General features: G+C 39.7%; 1 protein-coding gene across 2 annotated transcripts in view; it reads left to right on the top strand.

Moving 5' to 3' along the window:
* The first annotated feature begins 8,860 nt into the window (after positions 1–8,860).
* Positions 8,861–23,861, top strand: part of tab2 (TGF-beta activated kinase 1 (MAP3K7) binding protein 2) — a 46,686-nt gene continuing 31,685 nt past the window's right edge. For both annotated transcript variants that reach the window (XM_055044536.1, XM_055044535.1), the window contains exon 1: positions 8,861–9,211. The gene's annotated coding sequence lies outside the window, so the exon portion shown is untranslated. The remainder of the gene's footprint in view (positions 9,212–23,861) is intronic.

Raw genomic sequence — 23,861 nt, 5'->3', positions numbered from 1 at the left:
AGAACCTGCCAGAACCTCAGAGCAGCTGTAGAAGTTTCTCCTCAGTCTGCTCTATCTGCTCTAGTTCTGGGTGGAAAACACTGGGCCCATCCGCGCAGAGTCAGTTTGACCTTACGGGTAGGAGATTGGTGTCTGGAGCTCGGCCATCGCAGCACTCACTCCCTGTCTGCCTTCAGAGGAGGGTCCAACCACTTCATGCTTACACTCCACAGACCTTGACATTTCAATTGGTAATAAACTCTCTTCTCTCCTCTAAACTCGCCAGAGACTTTCTGAATGCAGGTGTTTCACCGTTGAGATTTGATTTTTCTGCATTCTGTCTTCTCTCATTGTTACACATGCAATAACATTTGCTTAGAATGCATCACAAATATAGGTTGCAAAAATATATATCATAATAGCAATTGAAAAAGCTACTTGAATTTCATAGATGTGTTAAATTACTTTATTTTCGTAAAATGTTTGTTGGTCTCAAATCAAAAGTCAACCTGCAGCTGTACAATTTGTCCTTGAGAAATAAATCATATTTAAATAATCTCAGTTCTTTCTCTCTGAAACTCAAACTTCAGATTTTCACACAAAACTTTGAGGTCTAAAAATCTGACTTCAGGTGATGAAAAGTTCTGAAAAGAGAGAAGAAGGAGAAGGTTTGAGATGTTTTAACAAAACATTTATTTACAATAATAAAGTGCACAAAATACAATTAGAAACACAAGACATCACATCAGGACAAGCTTAAAAATAATCAAATAAGTTGCTTGTTAAATATCAGTTTTCCTTGAGTTGATAAATTGCGCAAAATCCTTTCTAAACCCCATCACTGCAGGAAATTTTCCATGTGACTCTGCAGAAGCAAAATTCCAGCCTGAGCCTGTCCTGGACATCACACTTCCCCAGAGCCAGGGCATCGAGTGGAGCTCCAGCCTGGAGTTTGTCTCTACGAGGACAATAAATAGACACTTTGGCTACTAAGAAATTGAAAATCTTGCACTTTGGCTTGTTGGCTTTGTTAAAATGCAGTCCATAAATAAAACTGGTTAAAAACAAATCCAAATCAGCTAAGAACACTCATCAGCAAACTAAAACATGTTGTAAATCTCCTACAGTCAATAAAAACACAAAAAACACTTTCAGACAAACCACAGAAAGGACACTCATTTAAAACCCCTGGACTAATAACCAATAAAAACAAGTTTGTAGCCATGGCGCCGTGTGGGATCTTCCATTGGAGATCGCCAGTCTGTTTCTTGATTGGAGGTTTACAGAGAGTCCTCCAATGAGGGGTTTGTCCTCCCAGTCGGTTTGCCCAGACGCTCACGGCTCTATTCTGCAGAGTTCTTTCACTCAGGACTCTGACACAGTTTTTGTAGAGTACTTTTGGACCCGTACCCTGAAGGCTCATCTGTGAGTCTTTGGTGGATAGCAGAGGACCACTGAAGCCGGTGTTCAGGGTCAAATCAGGGACCAGCTGCAGGAGACGCCTCTCCACCCTCTCATCCTCTCTTTCACCAGGCCCAGGAAGCACCGCACAAGTCCAGCGCCCACCTTGATGCCGTTGTTCCGTGTCAGCGTGGACAAAGCCCCAACAACAACCGACATGGCGCCGTCAGGCGCCGGCCAGCCAGCCAGGCGGGCAGGCCTGACAGCCACACCCAAACCAAAAAAACTAAACCCTTAAAGCGTGACAAACTAAGACAAAATTACAACTAAACAAGTGACATAAACACTCAGTGAAAAACAGTAAGAAAAAGAAAACAAAGATAGAAAATATACAATCACTCTCTCACTTGCTCTTCTTCCACTCTTCCACTTACCCTCCTCTCACACAAAGAACTGCTTTGTCTAAGTTATTTATTTATAATTTGACCAATATAAAGTTTATTGCTTGTTTCATAACTGAATTATGTTTTTATGATGTAACTGCCCGTAAATAGACTTGACTTATTTGTGTTTGCAGTTTGAAATATGTGACAACATATTAGCAACTAACAAAGTCAATCAGAGAGTTGAGATCAAGGAAAACAGATCAGAATCAGAATTAGCCTTTATTGTCATTTATTTCAGTAAAGTCCATCCAAAACGATGACAGACAGACAACATGGGCAGACAGGAGCCTGAGGCTGCAGCCATCACTCCACTTTCATTTACTCACTAGTGGAATTTATTGAAAATAGACAGGAAATAGTAAGGGGAAGAAAGTGGAAGACATGCAGGAAATGGTTCCGGATGAGAAATTGAAGCAGGACAACTGCACTGAGGACGACCGTCTCCTCAAATGGATCATGTGTTCTGCCAACACACTAACACACTTCACTGCTGGCCAGAGTCGGTACGTCACCTCTGATCCAGAGCTGCTCATCCCTCCTTTCAGTGGACAGGGCCATCTCTGCACACCAGAAATGAAAACGTTCAGCAAACAAATGGTTTTTTACAACCGAAACCCAAACATGGTGTTCAGGCTTGTTTCAGTGCGTCTGTTTGGACTCTCTTCTTCTTGGTTCTGTGTGTCACTCAGTCAGCCCAGACTCTTCATTGGGTCTGGATTCAGTCAATCAAATTTTACTTGTATAGAACATTTCAACAAGAAGGCATTCCACGGTGCTTTACATCATAAAAACACAAAGTCATGCAGCATGGAATCAACAACTGAAACATCACATTTCGTCATGTTCCATCGTTAAATTCTTAATCTGTTATGTTGCAGAAGCAACTCCAAACAGGTGTTCTTTTTTTTAGTCAGGATTCAAAGGAACTCAGTGTTTCAGCAGTTTTGCTATATTCTGGAAGTTTCTTCCAGATGTGTGGCACATAGATGCTGAATGCTGCCTCTCCTGCAAAAACTGGGAAAAAAAGGGCTCTGTTTACGATGGAAAAAACTAAGAAACTGAGGCACTTAGCAATGCTTCAAAGCATTGCCTTCGCACTGTGCTGCTAAGGCAACACTGCGTATGTGTGCGATATATCCCCTTCATATTTCTGCTTTGTCTCACTGGATAACAGGGACTTCACAATGTGACATCTGGAAGATTGTATGGGTTAAATGATGGGGTAGAAAACAGAAGTGTGACACATACATGTAGAGTACATGTGAAGTGCAATGAGGATGCAGGAAGATCAGGGGCAGAACTGTGTGACTTTTACATCAATATCATGTAGTCTGGCTGAAAGTAGAGCCATCACTCGTAGTGGACAGCCTGGTGGAGGATTTCCCCAAACAACCCTCCCAAATTCACTCTGGGTCTGTCACAATCTCCACAGAGCCAGCTGAGCCATGCAGCGTCTGACATGGAGCTCTGTGGGGATTTTGTTACTCTTTGAGCAACGCACAGTCTGACCTCGGGCAGATTTCAGTGGGATGTAGTATCTTGAATGCTGACCTCCAGATGCCACAGTGTCAGCTTCCTGTGTGGTTTGCTGTGGGTTTCCTGCTGGTTGCAGCAGTTCTTGCCTAATTTCGACAGCGTTTGTCCCTGCGGCTCTGCTCCTGCAGGTGTTCTCAGTGTTTCAATGGGAGGTTTTCTGGGTTTTTTTCCACGTTGCTTCAACAACTATCAGTATCTGATGGAGGAAAATATTTCTCTCCTCTTTGTGCAAAACTTCTCTATTTTTCTTCCTTTTAAAATCTAAAAACATTCTTTAAAAAATGACAATTTTTCAAGTTCAGCAGATACTTGTCAAAAAATTAAAAGTTGTGATTTTTTTTTAAAGGCACTTGCAAGTTTTATTTAACTGGATCAAAGGTAAACATGGCTGTTTGCCTTTAATCATCAATTACAAGTGCATCAGACATTTTTGTATTTGTATTTATTGCAAAAAAACAAACAAACAAAAAAAACAGATTATTGGTAAAAAAAAAAGTGTTGAAAATAATATTGGTTCCACATTTTAACTAAACACTTAATCCCAATAAAATGAAATAAATTGTACAATTGTAAAGTAATAAAATGGGACAGGAATACTTTAGCCAGCCGCTGCATTTTGGATGCATTATAATAAATAGCATCAACAGTTTTTTCTTCACTATCATTGCAAATATATGCTAATGACATTAGTGGAGATAACATTTCTGATTAACCGGCTCTTCACAACATCTTTTGTAGTAACATCATCCAATTCCAGCTTGCCCTATGAAATGCAAAGTGGAATTCAATTGCAGTTTTTAAGAATTCTCATTGTGCTTATGAGATACAGTCAACAATTTTTTTTAATGTAAAATTTTAAATTAAGAATATGGTTCTCTTTCTTATCTCCGTGACAGTGTGCATGATTCCACATGTGTGAAGGTTTGAAGTTGCAGCTTGATAAGTCACTCCTGCATAAGAGCAGAACAACTTTCTGCTGCCCTCATTTCCTCTGTCCCGTTTCTCTGCATGGAGCTTGTTTGTGCAGGACGGCTGCACGACCCTCTCCCAGCGGCCAGCAGACAAGCAAAGAGGTTTGCTTAAGACGGGAGTAATGACTGGAGGACCACTGCGGAGCTGAATCTAAACTGCTGACCCACGACATGCTGTCCTCAGACCGTGAGAAACGGGCCTCTTTCCATGCCAAGAATGTGGGTGGCCAGTCCTCTTCCTCCAGAACAGCACATCACAGGAGCGTGCTGGGTTTCAGGCCTGCAATCTTTTTTTTCTTCCAGCCTACTTGTGTTGAACGCACACGCTCTCCCTTTGGTTAAGCTAGCACAGCATGCTTTGTGTGAGCGCTGTGGCTTGCAAAAACATGAGAGCAACACAACATATCAGCAGATATTAGTCGTTTCTTAACATATAAATGTTGGCCCGACAAATAGAACTAGGTCGATGTTAACAACAGATATTCATTTTCATCTTGTTCCTGTTTTTTCTGGAGCAGGCATGAAGGAGGCTGGTCATGTGACAGTGATGGTGATGCAGCGAAGGACTGCAAAGTAGTGAAACATATGCATTATATACTGGCAAATATTGATTATCTGCCATAGCAGTAAAATTTATATTGGATATTGATATCGGACCAAATTTTGAAATCGGTGCATCCATAGAAAATATTCAAGCATATTGCTGGTCAGAATAACTTTTTAACCAAAAACAATGCAAAATATTGTATGTTACCATACATAAACAGTAAAATCATGGTGGTGGCAGCAAAATTCTGAAGAAGTGTTTGTTTTTTTTGAGGAGGGAATAGACACCTGAATAAAGTTTATATGTCAATACATATTGATACATTATTGTCTAATATTTAGATTTTGGATATAAATATCCAAAATACTTACATCCAAATAAATAAATGGTATATTTTTGTATCCAAAATATGGGTGTATACATTTGAAAATATGGACCCAAAATTTCAAATGGTGCATGCATAAAAAATATTCAAGAAAGGAACAAAATTCTACTTTTTGACCAAAAACATGCCAAATATTGTATGTTACAATACCCAGAGTGAAACATTGTGGTGGGAGCATCATACTGGGGAATATTTTTAAGAAATAGGGAAAATAAAGCTGGATGTAGATGATGGAAAAATAGCTGGAGCTCAAACCAGAAACCAGCTCAGTCCTGGAAGCAGCAGATCGGAGACTGGAGCGAAGCTTCACATTCCGGCTGTACAGCGACCCGACTGGACCCAGATACCAGATTAATTAGTTTAAACAGTCTGGCTGCATCTGAGGTCCAATTGGGAATCAGTGGCAAAACTTTCAAGTTCCCAGATGCTGTCTGTCCAATCTGACTGGACTGGGGCTGCTGTGCAAAGAAAAAAAAAAAAAGCAATAAATTTGGTCTCCAGATGTGCAAAACTGGTTCTGACTGAATATGAGTGCATACTTGTCGGGTTTTTATTTGTTAACTGTATTAAAACACATGTAATGTTTTATGCACTTTGGCGTGACGTGTGTTCTCACAAAGAAAGTGAGCAAGTGGAGAAACACACAAAGCAAAGTCGTAGGAAATTCTTAAGAATTCTGATTCTGTTTTGTTTTCCTGCTGATTCAGTTGCCTGACACTGAGCACCGCATTGTGCAAAGCAAGGACAGCATTAGAGCTGCTCTGTCCCCCTCAGCGCGGCGCTCATAAGAAATGGGGAATTCTGCTCCCTCCCTTTGACTCTGGTTTTAAGCTCCAGAGTCAAAGGTCACAGTCCGTGTGAGATAGCTGCGGCCCAATCCTTTCTGTGCGTGAGTCACCACATTACGCCGACACACGAGGACACCACGAGTGAGAGCCGTGGATTTTTTCACCGAGGTTCCCACAGGCCTCTGTCTTCTCGCTCAACCCCGCGAGCTGCGGGTTGATGGAGCGCAAAGCGGCGAGCAGGAGACGCGGTTCACGTCAATTATCTTGTAAAAAAGCAACAAAACAAAAAAAAAAAATGGCGAGTTAAGTGGGCCACCTGTTTATGATGTCCATGCGAAATGAACAACAACAGCAACGGTTTCTCGTTGGAAATAAGTGGCTGCCACATTGCAGAAGGAAACTGGAGGACACGGTGGTTTGGTGGTGAGCAGAGGAGACCTTTGAAGTAGAGCTTTGTTTGTTTGACATCAAAACATAAAATAGGGGGAAAAAAAAAAAGCTGTTGCTGGAAACAAATGAAATTCTATAAAGTAATGAGGTGATACTGGAGCAATTTAATATCTAACTCTATATTTTTAGAATGTTTTCAAACTGGTCGGCTCCAAGATCCTGAAATTAAAATCTACATTCAGCTTCTCTGAATGCTGGATCCAGTCAAAATCATACCAAATATACTGTACAAAAAAAAAGAAAGACAAATTTTAGATCATGTACAGTCACAAAACTATTTTGTTTGAATATTTGGACATTTTAATATCAATCTTCACAACACGGAAAATTTAAGTAATTTTACCTGCAACGTGTCATTTTAAAGGGGCGGTTTTACATATTTTCCAGGCACACAGTGTAATTTTATAGCACAATCAGAAAAATGCTAGATATATATGAAACATGACTAAAAAGAAATTTGACATTGCAACTCGATGCTTTGAAATTCAACTCTGTCTCTTTCAGAAACTCCTCTTCTTTCCTGCACTCTGTCTTCAGTATATCATCACAACAATATTTCCTCATCAACAGTTCTAAGGAGCGCTGGACTGAGAAGTCATTCGTATGATGAGCTCATATGAACACATCTGTATGTAAGGAAAGTGAAGTTACACCAGCTGCTTGCTAATCGCTGCTGCCACTAGTCTGAAGGAACTGATAGGGGGAGGGACCTTTGTGAGAGCAATTTTGCACAATCACCTGCCTTTAAAACAAGCAGTTTTTGGTTCAGGAGAATATTAGGACACCCCGACATAAAAATGACAGACAGCTGTGTCACATCAGGTCTTTAATGCATCATCACTCATCATTCAGAAGGAGGTTTGGTCTGTTTAAACCCTGGTGCTCTGGTTGGTGCAGGGGTTAGGCTGTAGAGAAGGTAAGTTTACCCCAGGAGCAGACAGCAAGATGCTAAGTCTCCAAAACTCCTAAAAGGAAAGCCAGATTAATGTTCCTGGTGTAGTCACACAAATTCCCATGCCAATCTGTCATTCTCAGTTATGTTTTACAAAAAAGTGAAATCAGAAGGTTCTTTAGACAGAATATTTCAGCAGAGAAAAAGAACAAAATGTAAATGATTGCTAAATCGAGTGTAAAAGATCCTTGAGATGTAAAGGTGAGCGTCTCTTCACAGTGAGCGTTCTTCTGCTACCTGGCAGCTCTTCAACTGCTCGAGTGGCTGAGCAAAGTGTGTTTACAGTCCCCTGATGAGGGAGCTCATCGTGTTTGGTCTTCCTCTCCCTCATGAGTCGGTGAGGCAGAAAGAGCTTTTCAGGTTCAGCTCTGTTTGTGTTGCTGGAGTGTTTGAGTCCAGATCTTTGGATATCAGTATTAGTATTTTTTATTTTCAACCAGTGGGGGAGTTCACCATGGTAAAAACAACTTAATCCAATTTTCTTGGAGAATGGGTGTGATTCCTAATACTAACCACATTTTGACAAAAAAGAAAGAAGAAATCCCAGTCGATGCGATGTAGTCAGACCAAATCCAACGTTTTGGGCTACTGAAAAAAAGCTATGTGCAATGGGAAATCATTACTATGCATCCACCTCCACACATCATCACAAAGGTGAAAACACTGCGGGGGTGCTTGGAAAAATTGCCAATGCAAAGATATGCAAATCTAGTAGTAACACACTCAAGTAGACTTACAGCAGCAATATTTTCTCTGACTTAAAATAAGGTTATTTTTCCATCTGACTCAGAAACGTTTCAATGGCTTGTCACATTCAATCCAGATACAACACATTCAAGATAGTTGAAGTAAAAGTGACAGAGTGAAAAGGTTTAAGGCCCAGTATGGTGCAAATGTTATTGTGACTTATGTTGCAATCATGCAGCAGAACTTCTCAAGCTGAGAACTCTGTTGTTTCCAACAAGTCTTTTTTTATGGATATCTCATGCATGCTTGGTGGGCAATATTTATCGAATCAGTGTTTGAGTTAGTTTTTGTAAAGAACAAAGCACAGCTATCAGAAATCCACCTGTCAAATAAGTAGCTGTAAGTTGTTGCTTGTTTCCTGTCTTTGCTGTCTGAAAGCATTCAAAATGGCTTCAGCATTCCAGCTCAAGTTTTTTGGAACAGTTACCCATCAGTTGACCTAAGAATGAAATTAAAATGAGATGAATGCTGGTGATAAAACCTCCTTAGGAAAACCAGTTTTCATCCCTTCAGCCGTAACCAAACTCTTCCTCCAGTTTGTCTTCTGCTTGCACATTCTGGAACTGCAAGCAGCTCAACCTGATTTTCAGATGGTGAACTTTGGAAACTGGGGGGAAAAAAGGAAAACAATTTCTTCATCTCGCGATAGCAGCTCGCTGAAGCAGCCGCCATATTCTGTGACAGTATTTTGATTCGTATCTGCTGGAAGTGAGGAAAAAGAGAAAAGTGAAGGGCTGCAGAGGGGAGGGGGGGCGAAGACGAGGAGCTGTCAAAAAGTTCTCCCGGAGTCTCTGTCAAACAGCAGAGGGCTGCGGCTCGGTTTGCCTCCGCGTCTTGCTTTTCCGAGCACACAGGCCAGGGGCCTCGGTGTTGTTAGCTCTTCTCCCAGTGAGAGCCCGGACCCCTTACGGCTTCTCCTCTCCCAGCTCCGCGGCCCTTCGGAGGTCCGGCGGCGGTCTCGGGTGTTGAAGGCGGCCCGGGGAGCGGCGGCGGCGGCGCAGCCTGGAAGGTGAGTTCCACTTAATTAACGAGGCTTTTCCATTTAGCGACAACCAGGAGGGAAGGATTTAGTCTCGTTTTCTGATGTAGAAAAACAAATTGAGCGTCTTCTGCGGCAAGTGTTGTTACGTACGAGCCACACAGCCGGGGAAGAAAAGTTTGATGTGTGGAAAAACTTTTTGTCTCTAGCAGGCAGCTAGCAAAGGCAGCTAAAGCTTGAGGATTTCTAAACCGTCGTCTTCCTGGCCGAGTGAAGAAAAAAATGAAAAAGTTTCGAAACATTTTCCGAAAGTTTAACGGACGTGTTAATGGCTAAATGTGGTAATTATTAGCCGCCTCCATAGAGTTTTACACTGCCAGGCGCTACATGTTTTGAAGCTCATGTTAGCCCAGGCTACTTTTTCCATTGAGCTCTCTGTTGAAACCTCGCAAAACTTAGTCGAGATGGAAAGCTTCAATCATTAAACTGTAAACTGACGAGGCTCCTTCACCCGGGCTGCTTCTTTTCAAATCAACGAGTTTTTCTCGTCTCTAATAAACCGGAGTTATTTTGAACAATGAGATAAATACGAGTTTAATGTCTCCACTTTAAACTGTACTGATAGATTGCTGATAGATTCGGTTCAGGTCTGATTTGATTGATTTCGGACGTGTTTTGATTTATTGAAGCCTTCATTTTCTGGGATGGAATCACAATACAACAAATAATTAATTCAGTGCACAGAGTTGTATTTTAGCAGCAACGTTTTGACATGGATATTTTTGTGTTCTTGAGGTCTAATCATTAAAATGATTCTCATTTTTCCCAGCACAACCAACAGGCTTTGAGAATATTCTAGTATTGTAGACTGTTTGCCTGAAGTTTTCCTACTAAAACAGTTTTTTTTAATGATGAATTAATCTGTAGCTTTCCATTTTCATTATTCCATTTTCCAGTCAACTAGTACAGCTGGCAGTGAAACAACCCCACAGCATGCTGCCTCCACCGCCATATTACATACAGTGTACTTGACTTACACACACACAGAATTTATCAGCGTGGCATCGGTGAAGGAGAACCATGTGTCTCCATAAGTATCCTCCCTGTTCTTGATCGTGTAAAACTTGTTTTACAGCAGATGGTGAGACCAGCGCATCCAGTCCGGGGCAGATTTGAGCGTTACTGCTTCCTGGGTTGTTGTGGAACATTTTAATTAGTTTTCTTGCCCAGCAGGACATTTAGTGTCCTCTCCCAGACTTTATAAAGATGTGAAGTTGCACTCAGTTGCAGTTGTTTAAGCTGATCTTGGAATATGGAGGTGTTTAGAAATGGCTCAAAAAACACTCAGTGAAAACAGAGCGTTTATCAGACGTTCTCATTGTTCTCACTGGACAAACTGATTTTCATGCAAAGAGAACAGAAGAGAACTTTATTCAAGTCAAAAGATAATCTAGAACAGGGGTGTCAAACTCCAGTGCTAGAGGGCCAGTGTCCTGCAACTTTTAGATGTGCCTCTGCTGCACCACACCTGAATAGAATAATTAGGTCATTAGCAAGGCTCTGGAGAACAAGGAGGAGGTAATTAAGCTATTTCATCCCAGTGTTTTGTACCTGTGGCACATCTAAAAACTGCAGGACAGCGGCCCTTGACTGGAGTTTGACACCTCTGATCTAGAACCTTTAGCATCACTTAAGATTGTGTATATACGGTTGAGTTTTTGACTCATTAGGGGTTAGCAAAACCCTACGATAAAAAAAAAAAAGTGATGTTAAAGCAAAGCAGAGTTCTAATAAACCAATAAAGGCCTTCAGAGAACACTGCACTCCCACTTCTGACCTTTAGCTTATATACGCCTTTAGAAGTTTTGTGTTGCACAGGTAATAAAATATTCAGAGACAGTTTATAACAAAAGTCCTCCTGGTTGTCCAGGTGACCGTATTTAAACTAATGCAGTTTGAGCTGGTCTCGACCTTCTGCAAGCCGCTGATACAAACGCTCAGTTGGTGCGCTTTGTGTTGTTAGAATAATGTGTTTGGCCTGAGATAACCCTACTAGAAAATGTTGACTTCCTCGTCATATATTATTTCTACGTGTGGCCTCTAAAAATGTCCGGCTGGATAGTGTGCTGGAGAGCTCTGCCACCTTTGAAAACGTTTTTGATCTCAGTCCAGCAAAATAAACCATCTTTAGAGCCGCTGACGTTACCGAACCATTTGAAAAAAATCATCTTGTACGGTAACTTTATGACTATCTACAGTAGGTAAATTTTCAATTTTAACATTTTGTGTATGTCTTCACATTTTAAAATAAAGAAAAATGTAAAAAATTTGCAAAAGAAGGAAATATTCTTCTACTGGACATGGTTGAAATTATGTAAAAGAAAAAAGAAATTCCACCAGATGACTGAAAAATAGGTGCAAAATTCAAAACAATTATAACATAAAGAACGGCTAAAACTTGCTTTTACATTTGTTGGTTCTTATCTGCTTAGATCGAAAGTTTCTATCCTACTTTATCTATTTATTTATTTTACAAATTACAAACGTCTTTAAAAAAACTGACTTATTTCAATCACTCCTTTTGTGATTTGAAAATTAATGGCTGTAAAACAGGCTTGTCCATAAACTGATGATTGGGCTGACATCACTCTAAACTAGGGGCACCCAAGCAGAGCTTTGGTGGAAAACAAAACCAGATTTTCTAAACACCAAACTTTCAAAACAGAACATTTGATTAAGTGATGAAATTGGTTGATCACCCACCTGTATTTGTACCCACCAAACATACAAAATTTACCGTCACAATTTGTTTGAAAATATACAAAAATAATTTTTTTTGTGTGTGTTGTATAGCTGTTGTTGAATGATTGTAGCTGCGATTGCACTTGTTTTATCTTTGTAGAAGCCAGTTAAGAAACTTGCTGAACTTTCTGACATAATGGGATGATGTTATCATGACACCTTCAGACTTGGTGCAACTATATCTCACGCTGAGCTAAATCAGGTTTTATCCTCTGCAGAGGTAGACTGACCTTTTACTACTTTGACTAGATTCAGAGTCACTTCTTTTTTTTTTTTTCCTGCAGAACTCTGAATGCCTCCAGTCCAAACCTGCTGTTAACAGCTAAACTGTGAGAGTATATGTCATTCATTAGCAGTTTGTGCCTGCCTTGACTTGCAGTCAATACTGCACTTCCTGACCAGAGAGCTGCCATGGCCAACTGTTTATAGGTGCAGACCCCTAACTGAAACCATGTGTGCCTGTAGCTGGGCAAACGTGTTGCCAGGAGACCTCGCTGATTTGCCACTCTGCAGAGACCCAGCAGTAGCTGCTCACAGCGTTCGTGGTAAGTGCCAAGTCAGGATTTTTGTGCAGCACGAGGGGCTAATTGCCCTGTTTGGATGTCAGGAGGAATCTGCAGAAGGCCTGAATGAACATGTAAAAAAAGAAATGTGCGGATCAGTAAAATAGGAGCGTCCTGCGTTTGCGCGGTGCTTGTTGACGCGGGTGTGAATGCTTGTGCGCCGTAAACAAGTTCTGAACTAGGACTTGTTCTGGAGCGCAAACCAAGTTTGTGGCTTTCTGTTGCGCCAACACTCAGGAAAACAGGTTTCGTTAGAGGGAAGAGACGTTTATCACTTCTAGTTTGCACAAATCTCCATGAAAACAAATGAATGGCAAATTTAGAGTTTGCATCAATTTCTCTATTCACCTCTTTTAAACAGGGAGGACGGTTATGTCCTTGGACTGAGTAGAAACATGAAGTGGAGGAAGAACTTGTTCCGATCCACAATGTCAGTTTAACCTTGGGAAATAATTTCTCTGTTGCCGGCTCATTTCAGTTTCTTTTTAAGGCTGCAGATACTGGTTTATTGTATTTCCAGCTATGGCCTGTCACCTGACTCTTCAGATTGCTCCATCCTCACGCTCTGTGTCAGATAAGTAAGTACACAGGGTGCATTTCCCACTGAGTGTCTCTTCTGGTAGCTCTGTGGAGCTAGCTCCTAGTCCAGTAGGCAGAAGGAAGGATCCATCATGCTCATTTCAGCAGATTCAGGAAGAGGGCCTGGGTGTTGGGAACCCTCCCCCCTCCTGACTGTGTGGCTGTCAGGAACAGAGGCTCCTACTGGAGCCCCCTCCCCCTGTGCACTTCTCTTTAAAAGGAGGCTTCCATTACATGCTGCTCATGCTTCTGGTTGGTCCTAGGGTGAAAATGCATTGGCTGGTGCAGACACTGTAGGACTCTGTGATGTATATGATGTATGTGCAGTGTTCACTTCACAGTTAATATAGGGCCAAATAAATGTAAGCATTATGGAAACTGTTCAGGAACACAAATCTTTAAGAGCTTGTTTTCCTGTTGCATTTTCACCAGACGAGCATACACCCACTGGACACGTAAAGCTGCTCTATGGAACTTTTATAAAAAAAGAAGTTTTTTACACATTTGTTAAAACAATACGAGACAGATACACTGTGAAAATATCAGTCTCCTCCGTCTTCTCCCTCAGGTACTATCTGAAGAAATACACCACTTCTAGTCGGAAGCGACCAATCAGAGCCAGGAGGAGGGTCTTAGTGCTGACAAACATCCTCATGTACCCACTGCTCAATGTGCTAATGGTAGAGAAACAACTTACAGGACAAAAACATTTATCCACCGTCATTGGTGGCTATGCTAACTAGCCTGAGTATTCAAAAGAGTATCTGCTAGCTTCAGTGTAGCAGAGAACAAAAAGTAAGGGGAGGGAAAGCAATGCCACCCGGTGGATGAACGACAGCACTAAGACCTGCCTCCTGGCTCTGATAGGTTGTTCCTAGATAGTACCTGGAAAATGAACTTGATTTTTTTTTTTTTTTAATTTTTTTTAGTTTGTCTCATGCCATTCTGTCACTATGAAACTTGTATAAATATTGTATTTATTTATATTTTTACATATTTCTTTGAGCATGCCTGGCTGTTGTAAAATATTGTTTTAATAAATGAGTAATCTATTGATTATTCTGACGACTAATTGAGTAATCGAATAAAAAATAAATAAAATATTGGTAAAGTCTGACATAAAACTATTGGCATTAGAAATCAATATCAGCTCAAATTTTCATGGCTGTACATCCCAAGCAATTATTTTTCTGCATCTTAGAAAATTAACCTGTAACAATAATAAAGTCATTTCTTAAAAGTCAATCTGGACAATAATTACGCAAAAATCTGAAATTGTATTCGGTTTATTAATAAAAATAATAAGAAAGCAGACTGACATTGGGGAAAAAAATAACTCGTGTTTACATATTAATCCTCAGAATAACTCTTACTTTATATATTTATAGATTTTGTGTACACTGGTAGAACCTCAGGTTCCTGCTCTACAATGTGCTAATCATGGAGAAACAACTTCCTGTTCCAGGAGAACTGTTTACCCGTCATCATCGGTGGCCATGTTAACTCGCCTTGGCATTTATGACAAGCTCCTCTTTGGTGAACCAGCTGCATCGGAGAGCAATGGGGAGGATGAGAGCAGTGCATACACGGGCTTGGTTGACAACACTGAGACCCTCCTTTTGGTTGTAGTTGTTAGAGAAATTACTTCTGCAGAAGACAGAATTTAAAACAGATTATCTGTCTCATACTGTCATGACATAGTTATAACTTTAAGCTATATTTAAAGAAAAATACCTAAAAAATATATGTTAATAATAAAAGTTATCACTGCAGCTTTAATTAGGTACATGACCACCTTCTGCCTTCACAACTGGCTTAATCCTTTGTGGCTAAGATTCCACAAGGTGCTGGAAACATTCCTGAGAGGTTTTGCTCTGTGTTGATGCATCACACAGTTGCTGCAGATCTGTCAGCTGCTAATCCGAATGGAAACCTCCAGCTGCGCCACATCCCAATGTTGCACTATTGGATTGAGATCTGTTGCCTGTGGAGACGACTGCAGTTAAGTGAAGTCACTGTCATGTTTCAAAAAGCAGCTGAAGATGATGTTCTATGTGACATGGTGGATTAGCCTGCTGAAGGTTGGACCACTTGGCGCCATAAGGTTAAAAACATGGTTAGCAATGATACTTGTACTGTTTCATTAAAAGAACAGTAAATTGTGTCCATCACTAGACCACTGTTGCCTTTCTTTTACTCTGAAGCAGTCTCCCATTTTATCCATTTCCAGTAAACCCAAACAACCGTTGTGAAAATGTCATGTTACATTTTAGATCATAAATTTATTTGCTCACTTAAAAAATAATTGGATTCTTTATTTGCACTTTTAGTTTTAATGTTGTATTATAAAGTGGTTAAATAAAAAGCAGCAGAATTTGACAATCTTCTTAAAAGATTAATCATGAGAATAATCAATAGAATATTCCTACAGGGACAGTATTTTGTGCAAAACACCTGGGTTGACCTAGCACCGCCTTCGAGACGCAGCTCCTCCTCAGACCTGCAGTTCCCAAGCTTCTGAGATTATGCAATACAGAGCAGCTCTCCTCTGCAACTCTCCCACTCGGCTCCTTCAGACTAGCCAGCAGTAATTTGTAAACACCTTGTAGACATCTTTTGAGCCAGTTCTCAGTGAAACGCTGGTAAAAACATAATTAAAGGGTTAATAGAGGAGTAATGTTGACTTGACTTTGAGTTCCAGAAAGAGCAGGTGATTTCAAAGAGACCAGGGCCCAATTTCAGGGCATTCAATCACAAAGTCAAATTTCCTTGAAGTCATATTTGATATATACAGCATTTACTACTTAGTTTATTGATTGTGCTATAAAATGTGTCTGGAAAATGCATAATGCATAATACTGCCTCTATAATAAAATAAACATTAGCTGGAGCGTTTATTCAAAGTCACTTTAATTCATTTTCTTCCCCATTTCAATGCTTGCTTTGACCTTGGGTAGGTCATCTGCAACACATCTAAGTATGCAAATACACTGAGTTTCCAGTGTGTGATTTGCTGAGGTGCGTTAAGAATTGAACAGGTGTGTCTCCGAGAACATTTATGGCTCCCATTGTTGCGGAATGTATCATTGTGCCTGCCAGTGGCCATTATGAGATTATTCCCAACAATTTGTCACGTTGACCTCATTTCTGTTAGACTGCGTCTGTAGTGTAGTGATTCAGTTCTGCATCATAACGTGATGTTTACGATGTCATTTTTCAATCCATAAATATGTGTAAACTAAAACATTTATAGAGGACTTTAAGTAAGTTGATTTAATCTTTGACATTAAAAAAAAAGTATGATTGATAGAATTGTTGCCCCTAAGAGAAAATAGAGTACGTTTCAATAACTTTGATGTAAAATGTGAAATAATATTTATTCCTGCTATTAGGGAAAGAAAGGAAAAGAGGCCAAAACAGTAACATGTTGATCACTGAAATAAGCTGCATGTAGAAGTAGTTTGTAGGACCGTTGCCTGGCAGCAGGAAGGTTCTGAGTTCGAATCCCGGCCTGGAGTCTTTCTTCATGCAGTTTGTATATTCTCTCTGGGTACTCCAGCTTCCTCCCACACTACAGAAACATGACTGTCAGCTTAATTGGTCTCTATAAATCACCCTTAAGAGTGTGTGTGTCTGTGCTGGATTTGCGACCTGTACAGGGTGGATCCTGCATTTCGAAACGTTTCCTTTGACAACACAAACTTAAATGAAAATATAAAATATAGATGGACACACTAAATTGTTCATTAAGTAAACGTGCTAACTGTACAAGACATTATAGCTTTTTGCTATCCTAGTCTTTATATAGTATCACTAAGAGCTTGTATTATTTGGGTAACTACATAATCATGTCTCTTTAGAAATGATCTGCTGTGATCATTCCAAACGTTGACCAATTCCCAGTGTAACATCTGTAAATCACACGTTTGTTTAGCACACACAGTGAGCAGCCAAGTTTTGCTTGTTCACTGGACTAACTGCTTAAATGTTAAAGAAGCAGTTTAGATAAGGAAATGAGGATGCATGCAGATTAGGTAATGGTTGACAAAACTTTTAAGTGTTTGATAAATGTGTAAGATTAAGTTGTGGTGTGTTGTAAAAGTCAGCAGTCATATGTGAAGGGAGTTTTCCACTCCTGTAGTGTTTCCTTCTGATCTGGAAAATAAAGATAAGTGACACTTAGTTTCCATTTATGTTGCCTACCACATTATTGTTTCTGTCTGGCACTTCATGATTTTGACTGTTTGCCATTTATGGAATTGTACATATTTTGCATATGTTTGAGTCTTGTGACTTTTTCAAAGGCTCTTAATTTGGTTGACGTCATAAATCAGTGCTCCCCAGCTTTGGGCTGCAGAGTGCAGAGGTTGTTAAAATATTTAGCATGTGCATTATAAAAAAATCTCTGGATTTATAATTTTATTAGATCAAACTCTTTGGTCCTAGTGTGCCTGCAGGAATCAAAATGCTCTTTCTAGATTGATCATTAGTAAAAGGCTATAATGCTGATTGAATATGTTTTATTACTGTGAGCTCTGACATTTTAAATGACTGGTAAAACCATTGATGCTGATGAATTTATAGATTAAACTGTCAAAATATAGCATTAATGTTTTGCCTTCATTCTGAGCCAACTGCTGCAGATTAGTAGTTATTTCTCTAAGAGAGGTGAGCAGCATAACAAGCATGTTAAGATGCTGGCTAGCTAATCTTCTCTCTGTCTTTTCTTATCTTCTGTCCCTCATTTCTTTTTCTCAGAGAGAGGACTTTTGTGTCTCTTGCTGCAGCATCATTCTATATGTCAGCTGACTCAGAATGCACTTGTGGGCCAAGTTATCTTTTATGTTTCAAAAAGGATTGGGACCTCTAACAGCATCTATTTTTAAAGCAGAATTCAAACTCAACCACTGGGCCCCTGTCGGCTGTAGCCCTTTGGTAAATTGTACCCTAAACACCCTCAGAGTCTCTCTGCAGATTTCAGTGGCTATGTGGTATCTCCAACATTATTATAAATTATGTCCTAATTTGTTATACCAGACATTGGCCATTCTGATGAAAGATCCCATATTCATTTCCACTGTGTTCATTCTGTTTCCTACAATGACTTCAGGATACTAGAAGAGTTGTAGTTTACCTTCTTCTTCTTTTACTTTCCTTTTTGAAGTGAATTGATAAAGGTAGCAGTAATCACATCCTAAAGTCAGGCTGTGCATACCACCCTTCCCCCATACTGCTTCACTTGACCTACGTTTTGGATTTAGCTTGTATGCCTTCCTATTCTTCTGCAAGTGTTTTGACTTCTCTTAAATCGTCTTACAAGTTACCCACACTTTAGATCAGGTGGACAGGTCTGATTCAAATTGAGTGGGATATTTGAATTTGTCCTGCAATGCAAACATCCATTAACCTAAAACAGGCTGTTCATCAGGTGTTCAAAAGTTTAAGGCCTCATCATTCAAAAGCCCAGATTGTTACAAAAATGTGGATTTAGTGTCATTTTGCACAGGTATCCACACCGTCATCACCTACTGATGGCAAAGGGAAAAAAGATTTCTCTCTTTGAATGTGATCCGACTGTTGAACTGCATAAGCAAGGCCTCTTGCAGCCTGTCACTGCTGCTGAGGTTGGATGCAGAAAGACAACAGACGGATAACAGAAATGGACCCCACTTCCAGACAGTGAAAATGCAAGCGTTAAACATTTACAAACAAATTAGGGAGGTGAGTAGGGCAGGGCATTAAATCAACAACATTATATATCACTATGAATCAGTATCAATATGACCAATAAAATTTTCCATGATTTCACTGAACTCCGATCCAGAAACGTTTTACCCACTCAACCCCTCACATCCTGCTAAGAAAGCTTGGTGTCATCAATTGACTCACTCACTCTTTGGTTACCTGGCAACAACCTCCTGAGTAACATGTTTCATGTTTTGCCACTGTGTCTCATAACTGCTTAAGAATGAAATAAATGAGTACATGAAGTGAGAGGATGAGCACAACAGCTCAAAGTGAAACTGGATAAAAAGGAAAGGTCACATCACCAGTTTGGCAGTATTTCAGATATTTAAAGCAAAAGAGCGGTCAATTATTAATATCAACAGACATAAAATCGTGGTTCGTTTTTTTTTTTTTTTAATAGAGTGATACATTTTTCAGCCATATCGTCCAGCGCAAGAGGCGATTAACAAGAATGCCGCAGTGACTCATTACGAAGTCCTTTTTTGAAACTTTTCATTTTTATTTTCGGGGTCGTTTTGGGTTTTCATCAGCTGATGAACGGCCTATTTCAGTTCAGTGGTTGTTTGCAATAAAATGCTTGGATCTTTTTTTTTGGGTTTCGCTGCCATTCCTTAAGGGTAAGCACACAAAGAATAGTGTATAAAGTTACTAAAGCTAACCGTACAATAACTAATAAGATGCTGAAGACAGTTTAAAATTTCAACTCGGTAAACATTCAGTTTAAAACATTTCTATTAAAAAGCCTGTTTTACAGCAGCTTTTCTGACCGCTCTTGGCTGGAATGCTAAAAATGAACTATTTTATATTGTGGTAGAACTCGGGATCACCAGGTCCAAACTTCACAAAAACTGGAAATTGGCCACAAATATCCCAAAAGTGCATCAAAAGTTTTTAGACAAAAGTAGGGTTAGTCTCGTTGCCCAGTCGTTCTGTTAAACTCATAATAGGCGTTTAATGTGATCCTGCTTGAGATATTAACACTGTGAAATAGTTAGACCAGCTTTTTATGTTTATAATTTTTTTAGATTGCCTCTGCAGAGACATGGCTATGAAATAGGATAGTAGCAGCACCATCAATTAAAGGAACAGAGTGGTGCTCCTAGGCTGGCTCACTTTGACTGTACCATTTAAACTAATTGGAAACAGAGCCGCTAGTGTCTGAAACGGGCAGCGTTGGAGCTCTTTAGCATTGTTACAAGCTTTCATTTCCACCCCTGCTTCTTTTTCATGATATAAAAATGGAAGTCAATGGAAGTGGCAGACCAGCAGGATTGCATCGCCTCTCGCAATGAAGGAGGAGAACATGTTGTGTTCCAACAATCTTTGTAGGATAAAAGGAGTTCAGGCTTCAGAAAGCCTCCTGTTGTTGAGATGAACTGTCTGGTGGGTGATTTACTTTCATGCAAAATGAGCTTTGCATCTCGTCTTGTCACAAACAAGCAAATGTTTGTCACAAACAAGCAAAATGCTGTTTAACTGTAACAGATCATTTGCTTGTTTACTTGCTTTCATTCACAAATCTTCCTGTCCTTCCTCTTGCACCTAACTGCAGTGCTGTTACAGCAAGAGCTGTCACTAGAACGTCAACGCCGTGACAGCTCACAGGAAGATGGGTCAAGAGTTATCTTTGGCCTCTGCGCTCCCTGTGCAGACAGAAGTCGATGCAGCAGGATACACATGTGTGACACTAACACTTCCTCTCAGTGTGTACTGCTCTTACTAACACTCATGTTCAGCTCCTTCTCACATTCGACTCTTCTAGTTTGACAAGCGGCCTGCAGAAAGTGTGTATGCGCTAAATGTAAAATGCAATTTTTTTTTTTTAAATAAAAGGTGATTGCACTAAATGAGACAGTGAACTGTTGCAGTATTTTTAATGACTACATATATATATGGTAGAAAGATGCTTTCTTTACTATTTGATTGTCTTCAGCTACTGCAAGAACTCCAATGTGTTAATTTACCAAATAAAATTTATTTTAAGTCATGTTTGATACACAGAATTTTTTGTTGTTGTTGTTTTACAAAAATTGAAGGTAACAGTTACTTTATTGTGCTATAAAATGACACTATGTTCCCGGAAGACCCACAATACTGCCCCTTTAAACATTTAAAGAATGTCATTTATGAATGCCCTTCATTTACTTGTGCCTTCTGAAGATGCTGCGCAAAGCTCACCACTGTTCTCTTCTTTCATATGGACAAGGGGACTACTGGACAGCCCCTCACACTGCACTCCACTTTACATCTCAGTTCTCGATCACATGGCCTTGATATTTCTCTCAAAACAAATGACTTAAAAGAAACTGAGAGATTGCATATAATACTTGTGTAAAATGTCTTGCACCTTTCTGCAGATGTTAAGGCTTAAAGTCTCTTTTGTCTCTTGAGCACAACCTGAGTGTGGCACATCCAGCCTGGTTTGGTTTCCAGGTGTTGTCCTGACCAAGCAGGGCAGACAGAGGTGTGTTGGATTGAAAGCAAGCATTTGTGCTCACTGGGACATGACTTGATTTTGCCAACAAAGTCAGTAAGTTGTGCGTAAATCTGCAGCTTGCCCAGCCAGTTCCTTGCTCCAGAGCCAGACTGGGCACAACACACCAGTTGTGTGGGTTTACAGATCAAACATCTAATCCATCACAAAGCAGAAACTGTTTAGCTGGAGATCCACCAATTAGAGTTTTTGGGGCGAACTTACAAAATTACAGATTTTAGCAGAATGCTTTTTCTCCAACCGTCCTGCCATTATACATTATTTATAGGAGCAGAGGTGATGCCCCACTGTGTGAGCGATTAGTCCTTGTAAATCTGGGTTTTATTAGGATTTTGTAACAACAACAAAAAAAAAAGCTTTCAGTGTTGATATGTTGAGCTGTTTTTTCATTAGATTTTAGCACCATTAGCATCGCCAATATCTTGGGTTCTGTGGGAATGTAGATTCCCACAGAACCCAAGATATGCTAACATTTTAAAAAGGCTGTCAAACATTTTCAATTCCTGCATGTTTAATGACAAACAGAAAAGGATAAAACAACTTTGTTCATGTGTTACATGGGTTGTCACCTAATTTTTAATGACTTAAAACATGAACAAATGTATTCACTTGTAATTTTAGTTGCATATCTTACATTACGGAAACATTGCAACTGCAAAATTGTGTTTTCTCAACATTAAGAGGATATAGACGTATAAAGATTGAGACTTTTGCCAGCTTTGTACTATTTCTGCAGTTATTTGCGGTTAACATGTATTATTAATGGAAAATACATAGAAGTTTTGATCAGAATAGTAATGTGTAGGCCACCAGGGAAAAAAAAGTTTCTATGATTTTTCCCATTTACTGCTCAACAGTTTTGTCCTTTATCAAAATTTGGCTAAACTCATATATGTTGTAAAGGAGCAGTATTCTGTAAAATAAAAACTTAACTTCTCATCATGGTATAATTCCCTTATCAAATGCATATGTACGTTGACCTCCTGGCAACCATTCCACTGTGCAAAACGCCTTTGAGGACGAAGCACCTTCTATCACAGAGTAGCCCTCCCCTGTGACTCCCTCACTCGGCTCCTTCAGACTAGCCAGCAGCAATTGGCAAATACCTGCTGGAACTGTGAACCTCGTCATACAAACTCAGTTCAACACTCCTAAGAACGATGTTAAAGGCTTGAAAGAGGAGTGACGGTGTGACAACTTCCCAAAAGTGGCATTTCCGAAGTAGCAGGAATTTTTAAAGTGACCAAAACCCAATATAAAGGCGTTAAATTACAAAGTCAAATTTCTTTTAATAAGCATTTAATATAAATATCACTTCTATAACTGGAGGTAACATGGTTTCTTGATTGTGCTACAAAATGACACTGTCTGGAAAATGTGCAATATTGCTCCTGTAAAGAACATGCTGTTCAAATGCACATACAAATCAGTTGTTTTTGATCCATATAATGTACTTATAAAAATCCATATTTCAATAAAATCAATGCAGACATTCTTTTTAAGCTACTCATCTGCGTCACAATCGATTATGAAGTGAGCTGTTTACCCAAATGTGTACATCACAGCAGAACCTCAGACTGAGGCGCTCGACCTCTGCCCTGACCCGACACTGGCTTACCTGATGGCCAATGCAGCAACTGGGGTTGCGCAGTATTTTAACTCGCAGTCGACATTGGAATATCAATATCTGAAATATGGCAATCGTAAGACTGCTGGGATGCAAGGTTTGGTTGAATATTAGATTTCCAGCGCCATGCATGCAGGTTTTGCATGCCAGTAATATATCTGCTCTGCTGGGTGAGCGTTCGCTGCCTTTGATGCACACATTTCATGTATATTTTTAGTGCCTGAGATATTAAAGCTCATAAGGGCTGGTAAGGACATTATGATAGAAAAGAACAGATAATCAAAATGATAATCAGCAAATGTGTTGCATTTATAATGTGCATTTAATTACATTGAATCCAAGGTACAACCCTTTCATTAGAAATATTAACGCTTAACAAGTGGTGTCTTGTCTACAGTTTTCCACGCAGGAAAGTGACTGTTTATTTTTAAAACTAAATCATTTCTGAATTGCTCATAATTTACTGTTTGTAGCAATAAACTGGTGAATCATTTATTGGTTCTTTCTGATCTCTATTGGAAAGAGCATAATATCTTAAACATTTTCCAAAAGGATATCAAGGATTTTTTTTTATTTGCATCAAGTTTGAGATGCATTTGATAAAAATAACGGTGGGGTTAGGATTATCCTTATCTTACTCTCAGAAGCCTCATGCTCCTCTAATCTGGAACAAACTTCCAGAAAACTGACACAAAAAAAAGAAGAAAAAAACGAAACAAATTAAATTAAATTGAGGCTAAAAACATCCACCTGTTTTGCGCCGTCTGATTCCTAACTGTAACATTGATTGAAGTATTTAATGTCCGCTTGACGATGGCATTTGAGAAACTGTAATGTTTATATCCATTTTATAATTGGCCACTGTAT

Source organism: Poeciliopsis prolifica, unplaced genomic scaffold, assembly GCF_027474105.1.
Source record: "Poeciliopsis prolifica strain line A6 unplaced genomic scaffold, Auburn_PproV2 SCAFFOLD020, whole genome shotgun sequence".
NCBI lineage: Eukaryota > Metazoa > Chordata > Actinopteri > Cyprinodontiformes > Poeciliidae > Poeciliopsis > Poeciliopsis prolifica.
This window is presented reverse-complemented; position numbering and strand designations above follow the sequence as displayed.